Source organism: Taudactylus pleione, unplaced genomic scaffold (genome assembly GCF_031769625.1).
Source record: "Taudactylus pleione unplaced genomic scaffold, aTauple2 ptg000473l, whole genome shotgun sequence".
Taxonomy (NCBI): Eukaryota; Metazoa; Chordata; class Amphibia; order Anura; family Myobatrachidae; genus Taudactylus; species Taudactylus pleione.
The window spans coordinates 6,015,897-6,031,118 of NW_028284875.1; positions in this window are offsets into that span (position 1 = coordinate 6,015,897).

Consider the following 15,222-nt stretch of genomic DNA (forward strand, 5'->3'; position numbering starts at 1 on the left):
CCTGATATGAAGGCAGAAAAAAAACACAAACATGACTGTTTTTAAGTACCAGTACACACAGCTGCTTTGGTTCATATGCACTGTAAACATTACTTTAGTTAGTCAACAAAATGGAATGCAAAAGACTACCTCTTTATTGGTAAAAGAGTTGCATCAATCTGTTTTGCTGCAATGTAACATGAGGGTCCACACTATTAGGTCTGGATAGTACAATCACATTTCATGCTGGGATTTGTAATGCGAAGAACACAAATAAACGGCTTTCCTATATCGCAACAATTAATGATTATACTAATGAAAAAATCAGTTTCACTCAAAGATGTTACTAAGCCCCAGTGGCCTAATGGATTGTGGTTTCAAGTCCCATCTGGGGTGATAGGCTTTATTTCATTAAAATAATATTGGAGATGTTCCTTTCATTCTTGCTTCATACTGCACAAATGGCTCCACCAGAAACTTTAATCTGCTTAACAATCTGGAACTGTTCAGCTTGCAAAATTATGGCCCAGTATCTAAAAGCAGACATTTATCCTAATGACATTGTGGATTAGTTTCCTGAAAAGTTTACTATCACCTTGGACAGTGGCTTCAAGTCCCATCTAGGATGCATGTCCCTTTGTTGCTCATACTCATTCTAGAAGTTATGCTTTTTTTCAATGCAGGTGACTGTCTTAATGGTATTGCAGAAAATCCATATATACCAAAACATACCTATTAAGTTTTAATTGCAATTTAATATCAGAGTGGCTACAAAATAACAATGTCTATTGCAATTGCTGATGGGTTTCTTGAAGTCCTTTCATCCTTGTCATCAAAACGGTAATTTTCTGCTTTTTATATTTCTTTGTACACTGACTTTACTGACAATTTAGGTGCTACAGACCAAAAAAACAATGTTTACCTTTAAATATAGAGCACAAGTGAGATTTAACTTATTTTTATTTAAAGATACTGCATTTTTGGTAATATAGTGTATATTTTCGATATGCAACATTAAAGTTACATATATCTATACCAAATATTATTTAAGATAAATAAACAGTAATTATTTTACAATTTTGATAATATTGAACTGTACAACAATGGCATGAATTCATTGCAATATACACCTATGGATACATAAAACTGGGCAATAACTCAAATGCACAATATAATTGATTACCTTATGATTAGAATATTACTTTTATTAGGTTCTTTAAAATTGGGTGCAGTAGTTTAGTGGATTTAAAAAGTAACTAATTTAAAATTAATAAACCAAGTTAATTTACTTAGTCAACTCGATGCTAAAATCACTCAACTAAAAATAATGCGCTTTGACCATGTGCTCCTGTGGCGCAATCGGTCTGTGCGCAGGACTTATAAGACAGTATCTGTTGAGCAATGCCGAGGTTGTGAGTTCAAGCCTCCCCTGGAGCAAATGTAATTTTTTTTCTAATGTCAACAGTTAATGATTATCATCTGCTTCCTGAACATCCTGATATGAAGGCAGAAAAAAAACACAAACATGACTGTTTTTAAGTACCAGTACACACAGCTGCTTTGGTTCATATGCACTTTAAACATTACTTTAGTTAGTCAACAAAATGGAATGCAAAAGGCTACCTCTTTATTGGTAAAAGAGTTGCATCAATCTGTTTTGCTGCACTGTAACATGAGGGTCCACACTATTAGGTCTGGATAGTACAATCACATTTCATGCTGGGATTTGTAAAGCAAAGAACACAAATAAACGGCTTTCCTATATCGCAACAATTAATGATTATACTAATGAAAAAATCAGTTTCACTCAAAGATGTTACTAAGCCCCAGTGGCTTAATGGATAAGCAAAGGATTGTGGGTTCAAGTCCCATCTGGGGTGATAGGCTTTATTTCATTAAAATAATTTTGGAGATGTTCCTTTTATTCTTGCTTCATACTGCACAAATGGCTCCACCAGAAACTTTTATCTGCTTATCAATCCGGAACTGTTCAGCTTGCAAAATTATGGCCCAGTATCTAAAAGCAGACATTCATCCTAATGACATTGTGGATTAGTTTTCTGAAAAGTTTACTATCACCTGGGACAGTGGCTTCAAGTCCCATCTAGGATGCATGTTCCTTTGTTGCTCATTCTCATTCTAGAAGTTATGCTTTTTTTCAATTCAGGTGACTGTCTTAATGGTATTGCAGAAAATCCATATATACCAAAACATACCTATTAAGTTTTAATTGCAATTTAATATCAGAGTGGCTACAAAATAACAATTTCTATTACAATTGCTGATGGGTTTCTTGAAGTCCTTTCATCCATGTCATCAAAAGGGTAATTTTCTGCCTTTTATATTTCTTTGGACACTGACTTTACTGACAATTTAGGTGCTTCAGACCAAAAAAACAATGTTTACCTTTAAATATAGAGCACAAGTGAGATTTAACTTATTTTTATTTAAAGATACTGCATTTTTTGGTATTAGAGTGTATATTTTCCCTATGCAACATTAAAGTTACATATATGTATACCAAATATTATTTAAGATAAATAAACAGGAATTATTTTACAATTTTGATAATATTGTACTGTACAACAATGGCATGAATTCATTGCAATATACACCTATGGATACATAAAACTGGGCAATAACACAAATACACAATATAATTGATTACCTTATGATTAGAATATTACTTTTATTATGTACTTTAGTATTGGGTGCAGTAGTTTAGTGGATTTAAAAAGTAACTAATTTAAAATTAATAAACCAAGCTAATTTACTTAGTCAACTCGATGCTAAAATCACTCAACTAAAAATAAAGTGCTTTGTCCATGTGCTCCTGTGGCGCAATCAGTCTGTGCGCGGTACTTATAAGACAGTATCTGTTGAGCAATCCTGAGGTTGTGAATTCAAGCCTCACCTGGAGCAAATGTAATTTTTTTTCTAATGTCAACAGTTAATGATTATCATCTGCTTCCTGAACATCCTGATATGAAGGCAGAAAAAAAACACAAACATGACTGTTTTTAAGGTACCAGTACACACAGCTGCTTTGGTTCATATGCACTGTAAACATTACTTTAGTTAGTCAACAAAATGGAATGCAAAAGACTACCTCTTTATTGGTAAAAGAGTTGCATCAATCTGTTTTGCTGCAATGTAACATGAGGGTCCACACTATTAGGTCTGGATAGTACAATCACATTTCATGCTGGGATTTGTAAAGCAAAGAACACAAATAAACGGCTTTCCTATATCGCAACAATTAATGATTATACTAATGAAAAAATCAGTTTCACTCAAAGATGTTACTAAGCCCCAGTTGCCTAATGGATAAGACACTGGCCTCCTAAGCCAGGGATTGTGGGTTCAAGTCCCATCTGGGGAGATAGACTTTATTTCATTAAAATAATTTTGGAGATGTTCCTTTTATTCTTGCTTCATACTGCACAAATGGCTCCACCAGAAACTTTAATCTGCTTAACAATCTGGAACTGTTCAGCTTGCAAAATTATGGCCCAGTATCTAAAAGCAGACATTTATCCTAATGACATTGTGGATTAGTTTCCTGATAAGTTTACTATCACCTGGGACAGTGGCTTCAAGTCCCATCTAGGATGCATGTCCCTTTGTTGCTCATACTCATTCTAGAAGTTATGCTTTTTTTCAATGCAGGTGACTGTCTTAATGGTATTGCAGAAAATCCATATATACCAAAACATACCTATTAAGTTTTAATTGCAATTTAATATCAGAGTGGCTACAAAATAACAATGTCTATTGCAATTGCTGATGGGTTTCTTGAAGTCCTTTCATCCTTGTCATCAAAAGGGTAATTTTCTGCTTTTTATATTTCTTTGGACACTGACTTTACTGACAATTTAGGTGCTACAGACCAAAAAAACAATGTTTACCTTTAAATATAGAGCACAAGTGAGATTTAACTTATTTTTATTTAAAGATACTGCATTTTTGGTAGTATAGTGTATATTTTCCCTATGCAACATTAAAGTTACATATATCTATACCAAATATTATTTAAGATAAATAAACAGGAATTATTTTACAATTTTGATAATATTGAACTGTACAACAATGGCATGAATTCATTGCAATATACACCTATGGATACATAAAACTGGGCAATAACACAAATGCACAATATAATTGATTACCTTATGATTAGAATATTACTTTTATTAGGTACTTTAGTATTGGGTGCAGTAGTTTAGTGGATTTAAAAAGTAACTAATTTAAAATTAATAAACCAAGTTAATTTACTTAGTCAACTCGATGCTAAAATCACTCAACTAAAAATAATGCGCTTTGACCATGTGCTCCTGTGGCGCAATCGGTCTGTGCGCAGGACTTATAAGACAGTATCTGTTGAGCAATGCTGAGGTTGTGAGTTCAAGCCTCACCTGGAGCAAATGTAATTTTTTTTCTAATGTCATCAGTTAATGATTATCATCTGCTTCCTGAACATCCTGATATGAAGGCAGAAAAAAAACACAAACATGACTGTTTTTAAGTACCAGTACACACAGCTGCTTTGGTTCATATGCACTGTAAACATTACTTTAGTTAGTCAACAAAATGGAATGCAAAAGACTACCTCTTTATTGGTAAAAGAGTTGCATCAATCTGTTTTGCTGCAATGTAACATGAGGGTTCACACTATTAGGTCTGGATAGTACAATCACATTTCATGCTGGGATTTGTAAAGCAAAGAACACAAATAAACGGCTTTCCTATATCGCAACAATTAATGATTATACTAATGAAAAAATCAGTTTCACTCAAAGATGTTACTAAGCCCCAGTGGCCTAATGGATTGTGGTTTCAAGTCCCATCTGGGGTGATAGGCTTTATTTCATTAAAATAATATTGGAGATGTTCCTTTCATTCTTGCTTCATACTGCACAAAAGGCTCCACCAGAAACTTTAATCTGCTTAACAATCTGGAATTGTTCAGCTTGCAAAATTATGGCCCAGTGTCTAAAAGCAGACATTTATCCTAATGACATTGTGGATTAGTTTCCTGAAAAGTTTACTATCACCTGGGACAGTGGCTTCAAGTCCCATCTAGGATGCATGTTCCTTTGTTGCTCATACTCATTCTAGAAGTTATGCTTTTTTTCAATGCAGGTGACTGTCTTAATGGTATTGCAGAAAATCCATATATACCAAAACATACCTATTAAGTTTTAATTGCAATTTAATATCAGAGTGGCTACAAAATAACAATGTCTATTGCAATTGCTGATGGGTTTCTTGAAGTCCTTTCATCCTTGTCATCAAAAGGGTAATTTTCTGCTTTTTATATTTCTTTGGACACTGACTTTACTGACAATTTAGGTGCTACAGACCAAAAAAACAATGTTTACTTTTAAATATAGAGCACAAGTGAGATTTAACTTATTTTTAATTAAAGATACTGCACTTTTTGGTAATATAGTGTATATTTTCGATATGCAACATTAAAGTTACATATATCTATACCAAATATTATTTAAGATAAATAAACAGTAATTATTTTACAATTTTGATAATATTGAACTGTACAACAATGGCATGAATTCATTGCAATATACACCTATGGATACATAAAACTGGGCAATAACTCAAATGCACAATATAATTGATTACCTTATGATTAGAATATTACTTTTATTAGGTTCTTTAGAATTGGGTGCAGTAGTTTAGTGGATTTAAAAAGTAACTAATTTAAAATTAATAAACCAAGTTAATTTACTTAGTCAACTCGATGCTAAAATCACTCAACTAAAAATAATGCGCTTTGACCATGTGCTCCTGTGGCGCAATCGGTCTGTGCGCAGGACTTATAAGACAGTATCTGTTGAGCAATGCTGAGGTTGTGAGTTCAAGCCTCACCTGGAGCAAATGTAATTTTTTTTCTAATGTCATCAGTTAATGATTATCATCTGCTTCCTGAACATCCTGATATGAAGGCAGAAAAAAAACACAAACATGACTGTTTTTAAGTACCAGTACACACAGCTGCTTTGGTTCATATGCACTGTAAACATTACTTTAGTTAGTCAACAAAATGGAATGCAAAAGACTACCTCTTTATTGGTAAAAGAGTTGCATCAATCTGTTTTGCTGCAATGTAACATGAGGGTTCACACTATTAGGTCTGGATAGTACAATCACATTTCATGCTGGGATTTGTAAAGCAAAGAACACAAATAAACGGCTTTCCTATATCGCAACAATTAATGATTATACTAATGAAAAAATCAGTTTCACTCAAAGATGTTACTAAGCCCCAGTGGCCTAATGGATTGTGGTTTCAAGTCTCATCTGGGGTGATAGGCTTTATTTCATTAAAATAATATTGGAGATGTTCCTTTCATTCTTGCTTCATACTGCACAAAAGGCTCCACCAGAAACTTTAATCTGCTTAACAATCTGGAATTGTTCAGCTTGCAAAATTATGGCCCAGTGTCTAAAAGCAGACATTTATCCTAATGACATTGTGGATTAGTTTCCTGAAAAGTTTACTATCACCTGGGACAGTGGCTTCAAGTCCCATCTAGGATGCATGTTCCTTTGTTGCTCATACTCATTCTAGAAGTTATGCTTTTTTTCAATGCAGGTGACTGTCTTAATGGTATTGCAGAAAATCCATATATACCAAAACATACCTATTAAGTTTTAATTGCAATTTAATATCAGAGTGGCTACAAAATAACAATGTCTATTGCAATTGCTGATGGGTTTCTTGAAGTCCTTTCATCCTTGTCATCAAAAGGGTAATTTTCTGCTTTTTATATTTCTTTGGACACTGACTTTACTGACAATTTAGGTGCTACAGACCAAAAAAACAATGTTTACTTTTAAATATAGAGCACAAGTGAGATTTAACTTATTTTTAATTAAAGATACTGCACTTTTTGGTAATATAGTGTATATTTTCGATATGCAACATTAAAGTTACATATATCTATAAAAAATATTATTTAAGATAAATAAACAGTAATTATTTTACAATTTTGATAATATTGAACTGTACAACAATGGCATGAATTCATTGCAATATACACCTATGGATACATAAAACTGGGCAATAACTCAAATGCACAATATAATTGATTACCTTATGATTAGAATATTACTTTTATTAGGTTCTTTAGAATTGGGTGCAGTAGTTTAGTGGATTTAAAAAGTAACTAATTTAAAATTAATAAACCAAGTTAATTTACTTAGTCAACTCGATGCTAAAATCACTCAACTAAAAATAATGCACATTGACCATGTGCTCCTGTGGCGCAATCGGTCTGTGCGCAGGACTTATAAGACAGTATCTGTTGAGCAATGCCGAGGTTGTGAGTTCAAGCCTCACCTGGAGCAAATGTAATTTTTTTTCTAATGTCAACAGTTAATGATTATCATCTGCTTCCTGAACATCCTGATATGAAGGCAGAAAAAAAACACAAACATGACTGTTTTTAAGTACCAGTACACACAGCTGCTTTGGTTCATATGCACTTTAAACATTACTTTAGTTAGTCAACAAAATGGAATGCAAAAGACTACCTCTTTATTGGTAAAAGAGTTGCATCAATCTGTTTTGCTGCACTGTAACATGAGGGTCCACACTATTAGGTCTGGATAGTACAATCACATTTCATGCTGGGATTTGTAAAGCAAAGAACACAAATAAACGGCTTTCCTATATCGCAACAATTAATGATTATACTAATGAAAAAATCAGTTTCACTCAAAGATGTTACTAAGCCCCAGTGGCTTAATGGATAAGCAAAGGATTGTGGGTTCAAGTCCCATCTGGGGTGATAGGCTTTATTTCATTAAAATAATTTTGGAGATGTTCCTTTTATTCTTGCTTCATACTGCACAAATGGCTCCACCAGAAACTTTTATCTGCTTATCAATCCGGAACTGTTCAGCTTGCAAAATTATGGCCCAGTATCTAAAAGCAGACATTCATCCTAATGACATTGTGGATTAGTTTTCTGAAAAGTTTACTATCACCTGGGACAGTGGCTTCAAGTCCCATCTAGGATGCATGTTCCTTTGTTGCTCATTCTCATTCTAGAAGTTATGCTTTTTTTCAATTCAGGTGACTGTCTTAATGGTATTGCAGAAAATCCATATATACCAAAACATACCTATTAAGTTTTAATTGCAATTTAATATCAGAGTGGCTACAAAATAACAATTTCTATTACAATTGCTGATGGGTTTCTTGAAGTCCTTTCATCCATGTCATCAAAAGGGTAATTTTCTGCCTTTTATATTTCTTTGGACACTGACTTTACTGACAATTTAGGTGCTTCAGACCAAAAAAACAATGTTTACCTTTAAATATAGAGCACAAGTGAGATTTAACTTATTTTTATTTAAAGATACTGCATTTTTTGGTATTAGAGTGTATATTTTCCCTATGCAACATTAAAGTTACATATATGTATACCAAATATTATTTAAGATAAATAAACAGGAATTATTTTACAATTTTGATAATATTGTACTGTACAACAATGGCATGAATTCATTGCAATATACACCTATGGATACATAAAACTGGGCAATAACACAAATACACAATATAATTGATTACCTTATGATTAGAATATTACTTTTATTATGTACTTTAGTATTGGGTGCAGTAGTTTAGTGGATTTAAAAAGTAACTAATTTAAAATTAATAAACCAAGCTAATTTACTTAGTCAACTCGATGCTAAAATCACTCAACTAAAAATAAAGTGCTTTGTCCATGTGCTCCTGTGGCGCAATCAGTCTGTGCGCGGTACTTATAAGACAGTATCTGTTGAGCAATCCTGAGGTTGTGAATTCAAGCCTCACCTGGAGCAAATGTAATTTTTTTTCTAATGTCAACAGTTAATGATTATCATCTGCTTCCTGAACATCCTGATATGAAGGCAGAAAAAAAACACAAACATGACTGTTTTTAAGGTACCAGTACACACAGCTGCTTTGGTTCATATGCACTGTAAACATTACTTTAGTTAGTCAACAAAATGGAATGCAAAAGACTACCTCTTTATTGGTAAAAGAGTTGCATCAATCTGTTTTGCTGCAATGTAACATGAGGGTCCACACTATTAGGTCTGGATAGTACAATCACATTTCATGCTGGGATTTGTAAAGCAAAGAACACAAATAAACGGCTTTCCTATATCGCAACAATTAATGATTATACTAATGAAAAAATCAGTTTCACTCAAAGATGTTACTAAGCCCCAGTTGCCTAATGGATAAGACACTGGCCTTCTAAGCCAGGGATTGTGGCTTCAAGTCCCATCTGGGGAGATAGACTTTATTTCATTAAAATAATTTTGGAGATGTTCCTTTTATTCTTGCTTCATACTGCACAAATGGCTCCACCAGAAACTTTAATCTGCTTAACAATCTGGAACTGTTCAGCTTGCAAAATTATGGCCCAGTATCTAAAAGCAGACATTTATCCTAATGACATTGTGGATTAGTTTCCTGATAAGTTTACTATCACCTGGGACAGTGGCTTCAAGTCCCATCTAGGATGCATGTCCCTTTGTTGCTCATACTCATTCTAGAAGTTATGCTTTTTTTCAATGCAGGTGACTGTCTTAATGGTATTGCAGAAAATCCATATATACCAAAACATACCTATTAAGTTTTAATTGCAATTTAATATCAGAGTGGCTACAAAATAACAATGTCTATTGCAATTGCTGATGGGTTTCTTGAAGTCCTTTCATCCTTGTCATCAAAAGGGTAATTTTCTGCTTTTTATATTTCTTTGGACACTGACTTTACTGACAATTTAGGTGCTACAGACCAAAAAAACAATGTTTACCTTTAAATATAGAGCACAAGTGAGATTTAACTTATTTTTATTTAAAGATACTGCATTTTTGGTAGTATAGTGTATATTTTCCCTATGCAACATTAAAGTTACATATATCTATACCAAATATTATTTAAGATAAATAAACAGGAATTATTTTACAATTTTGATAATATTGAACTGTACAACAATGGCATGAATTCATTGCAATATACACCTATGGATACATAAAACTGGGCAATAACACAAATGCACAATATAATTGATTACCTTATGATTAGAATATTACTTTTATTAGGTACTTTAGTATTGGGTGCAGTAGTTTAGTGGATTTAAAAAGTAACTAATTTAAAATTAATAAACCAAGTTAATTTACTTAGTCAACTCGATGCTAAAATCACTCAACTAAAAATAATGCTCTTTGACCATGTGCTCCTGTGGCGCAATCGGTCTGTGCGCAGGACTTATAAGACAGTATCTGTTGAGCAATGCTGAGGTTGTGAGTTCAAGCCTCACCTGGAGCAAATGTAATTTTTTTTCTAATGTCATCAGTTAATGATTATCATCTGCTTCCTGAACATCCTGATATGAAGGCAGAAAAAAAACACAAACATGACTGTTTTTAAGTACCAGTACACACAGCTGCTTTGGTTCATATGCACTGTAAACATTACTTTAGTTAGTCAACAAAATGGAATGCAAAAGACTACCTCTTTATTGGTAAAAGAGTTGCATCAATCTGTTTTGCTGCAATGTAACATGAGGGTTCACACTATTAGGTCTGGATAGTACAATCACATTTCATGCTGGGATTTGTAAAGCAAAGAACACAAATAAACGGCTTTCCTATATCGCAACAATTAATGATTATACTAATGAAAAAATCAGTTTCACTCAAAGATGTTACTAAGCCCCAGTGGCCTAATGGATTGTGGTTTCAAGTCCCATCTGGGGTGATAGGCTTTATTTCATTAAAATAATATTGGAGATGTTCCTTTCATTCTTGCTTCATACTGCACAAAAGGCTCCACCAGAAACTTTAATCTGCTTAACAATCTGGAATTGTTCAGCTTGCAAAATTATGGCCCAGTGTCTAAAAGCAGACATTTATCCTAATGACATTGTGGATTAGTTTCCTGAAAAGTTTACTATCACCTGGGACAGTGGCTTCAAGTCCCATCTAGGATGCATGTTCCTTTGTTGCTCATACTCATTCTAGAAGTTATGCTTTTTTTCAATGCAGGTGACTGTCTTAATGGTATTGCAGAAAATCCATATATACCAAAACATACCTATTAAGTTTTAATTGCAATTTAATATCAGAGTGGCTACAAAATAACAATGTCTATTGCAATTGCTGATGGGTTTCTTGAAGTCCTTTCATCCTTGTCATCAAAAGGGTAATTTTCTGCTTTTTATATTTCTTTGGACACTGACTTTACTGACAATTTAGGTGCTACAGACCAAAAAAACAATGTTTACCTTTAAATATAGAGCACAAGTGAGATTTAACTTATTTTTAATTAAAGATACTGCACTTTTTGGTAATATAGTGTATATTTTCGATATGCAACATTAAAGTTACATATATCTATACCAAATATTATTTAAGATAAATAAACAGTAATTATTTTACAATTTTGATAATATTGAACTGTACAACAATGGCATGAATTCATTGCAATATACACCTATGGATACATAAAACTGGGCAATAACTCAAATGCACAATATAATTGATTACCTTATGATTAGAATATTACTTTTATTAGGTTCTTTAGAATTGGGTGCAGTAGTTTAGTGGATTTAAAAAGTAACTAATTTAAAATTAATAAACCAAGTTAATTTACTTAGTCAACTCGATGCTAAAATCACTCAACTAAAAATAATGCACATTGACCATGTGCTCCTGTGGCGCAATCGGTCTGTGCGCAGGACTTATAAGACAGTATCTGTTGAGCAATGCCGAGGTTGTGAGTTCAAGCCTCACCTGGAGCAAATGTAATTTTTTTTCTAATGTCAACAGTTAATGATTATCATCTGCTTCCTGAACATCCTGATATGAAGGCAGAAAAAAAACACAAACATGACTGTTTTTAAGTACCAGTACACACAGCTGCTTTGGTTCATATGCACTTTAAACATTACTTTAGTTAGTCAACAAAATGGAATGCAAAAGACTACCTCTTTATTGGTAAAAGAGTTGCATCAATCTGTTTTGCTGCACTGTAACATGAGGGTCCACACTATTAGGTCTGGATAGTACAATCACATTTCATGCTGGGATTTGTAAAGCAAAGAACACAAATAAACGGCTTTCCTATATCGCAACAATTAATGATTATACTAATGAAAAAATCAGTTTCACTCAAAGATGTTACTAAGCCCCAGTGGCTTAATGGATAAGCAAAGGATTGTGGGTTCAAGTCCCATCTGGGGTGATAGGCTTTATTTCATTAAAATAATTTTGGAGATGTTCCTTTTATTCTTGCTTCATACTGCACAAATGGCTCCACCAGAAACTTTTATCTGCTTATCAATCCGGAACTGTTCAGCTTGCAAAATTATGGCCCAGTATCTAAAAGCAGACATTCATCCTAATGACATTGTGGATTAGTTTTCTGAAAAGTTTACTATCACCTGGGACAGTGGCTTCAAGTCCCATCTAGGATGCATGTTCCTTTGTTGCTCATTCTCATTCTAGAAGTTATGCTTTTTTTCAATTCAGGTGACTGTCTTAATGGTATTGCAGAAAATCCATATATACCAAAACATACCTATTAAGTTTTAATTGCAATTTAATATCAGAGTGGCTACAAAATAACAATTTCTATTACAATTGCTGATGGGTTTCTTGATGTCCTTTCATCCATGTCATCAAAAGGGTAATTTTCTGCCTTTTATATTTCTTTGGACACTGACTTTACTGACAATTTAGGTGCTTCAGACCAAAAAAACAATGTTTACCTTTAAATATAGAGCACAAGTGAGATTTAACTTATTTTTATTTAAAGATACTGCATTTTTTGGTATTAGAGTGTATATTTTCCCTATGCAACATTAAAGTTACATATATGTATACCAAATATTATTTAAGATAAATAAACAGGAATTATTTTACAATTTTGATAATATTGTACTGTACAACAATGGCATGAATTCATTGCAATATACACCTATGGATACATAAAACTGGGCAATAACACAAATACACAATATAATTGATTACCTTATGATTAGAATATTACTTTTATTAGGTACTTTAGTATTGGGTGCAGTAGTTTAGTGGATTTAAAAAGTAACTAATTTAAAATTAATAAACCAAGCTAATTTACTTAGTCAACTCGATGCTAAAATCACTCAACTAAAAATAAAGCGCTTTGTCCATGTGCTCCTGTGGCGCAATCAGTCTGGGCGCGGTACTTATAAGACAGTATCTGTTGAGCAATCCTGAGGTTGTGAATTCAAGCCTCACCTGGAGCAAATGTAATTTTTTTTCTAATGTCAACAGTTAATGATTATCATCTGCTTCCTGAACATCCTGATATGAAGGCAGAAAAAAAACACAAACATGACTGTTTTTAAGGTACCAGTACACACAGCTGCTTTGGTTCATATGCACTGTAAACATTACTTTAGTTAGTCAACAAAATGGAATGCAAAAGACTACCTCTTTATTGGTAAAAGAGTTGCATCAATCTGTTTTGCTGCAATGTAACATGAGGGTCCACACTATTAGGTCTGGATAGTACAATCACATTTCATGCTGGGATTTGTAAAGCAAAGAACACAAATAAACGGCTTTCCTATATCGCAACAATTAATGATTATACTAATGAAAAAATCAGTTTCACTCAAAGATGTTACTAAGCCCCATTTGCCTAATGGATAAGACACTGGCCTTCTAAGCCAGGGATTGTGGGTTCAAGTCCCATCTGGGGAGATAGGCTTTATTTCATTAAAATAATTTTGGAGATGTTCCTTTTATTCTTGCTTCATACTGCACAAATGGCTCCACCAGAAACTTTAATCTGCTTAACAATCTGGAACTGTTCAGCTTGCAAAATTATGGCCCAGTATCTAAAAGCAGACATTTATCCAAATGACATTGCGGATTAGTTTCCTGAAAAGTTTACTATCACCTGGGACAGTGGCTTCAAGTCCCATCTAGGATGCATGTTCCTTTGTTGCTCATACTCATTCTAGAAGTTATGCTTTTTTTCAATGCAGGTGACTGTCTTAATGGTATTGCAGAAAATCCATATATACCAAAACATACCTATTAAGTTTTAATTGCAATTTAATATCAGAGTGGCTACAAAATAACAATTTCTATTGCAATTGCTGATGGGTTTCTTGAAGTCCTTTCATCCTTGTCATCAAAAGGGTAATTTTCTGCTTTTTATATTTCTTTGGACACTGACTTTACTGACAATTTAGGTGCTACAGACCAAAAAAACAATGTTTACCTTTAAATATAGAGCACAAGTGAGATTTAACTTATTTTTATTTAAAGATACTGCATTTTTGGTAGTATAGTGTATATTTTCCCTATGCAACATTAAAGTTACATATATCTATACCAAATATTATTTAAGATAAATAAACAGGAATTATTTTACAATTTTGATAATATTGAACTGTACAACAATGGCATGAATTCATTGCAATATACACCTATGGATACATAAAACTGGGCAATAACACAAATGCACAATATAATTGATTACCTTATGATTAGAATATTACTTTTATTAGGTACTTTAGTATTGGGTGCAGTAGTTTAGTGGATTTAAAAAGTAACTAATTTAAAATTAATAAACCAAGTTAATTTACTTAGTCAACTCGATGCTAAAATCACTCAACTAAAAAAAATGCGCTTTGACCATGTGCTCCTGTGGCGCAATCGGTCTGTGCGCAGGACTTATAAGACAGTATCTGTTGAGCAATGCTGAGGTTGTGAGTTCAAGCCTCACCTGGAGCAAATGTAATTTTTTTTCTAATGTCATCAGTTAATGATTATCATCTGCTTCCTGAACATCCTGATATGAAGGCAGAAAAAAAACACAAACATGACTGTTTTTAAGTACCAGTACACACAGCTGCTTTGGTTCATATGCACTGTAAACATTACTTTAGTTAGTCAACAAAATGGAATGCAAAAGACTACCTCTTTATTGGTAAAAGAGTTGCATCAATCTGTTTTGCTGCAATGTAACATGAGGGTTCACACTATTAGGTCTGGATAGTACAATCACATTTCATGCTGGGATTTGTAAAGCAAAGAACACAAATAAACGGCTTTCCTATATCGCAACAATTAATGATTATACTAATGAAAAAATCAGTTTCACTCAAAGATGTTACTAAGCCCCAGTGGCCTAATGGATTGTGGTTTCAAGTCCCATCT